Genomic DNA, 267 nt, shown 5'->3' with positions numbered 1-267 from the left:
GCCGGGAGCGCAGGGCTGGTGTAGCCGGCAGGACCATGGCCCGGTTGGAACGTCCCTGCCGCTGGCTGGCACAGGGCCGGGCAGGGCTCCATGCCACAGGAGGGTGATGGCTGGCCGGGGCAGGGCCCTGCAGCTCCCATTGCTCTCCTGCTCCACGTTGGCCTTTCGTGTGGGAGCAGAGCAGCACCCGTCAGTCCTGGAAGCGGTGCCGGGGTGGCCGGGGACCTGAGCCACCGCAGCCCGGCCAGGGCCAGGCAGCCCCCAGCC

Source organism: Pygoscelis adeliae, unplaced genomic scaffold, assembly GCF_000699105.1.
Source record: "Pygoscelis adeliae isolate BGI_AS28 unplaced genomic scaffold, ASM69910v1 Scaffold445, whole genome shotgun sequence".
NCBI classification, from domain to species: domain Eukaryota; kingdom Metazoa; phylum Chordata; class Aves; order Sphenisciformes; family Spheniscidae; genus Pygoscelis; species Pygoscelis adeliae.
This window is presented reverse-complemented; position numbering follows the sequence as displayed.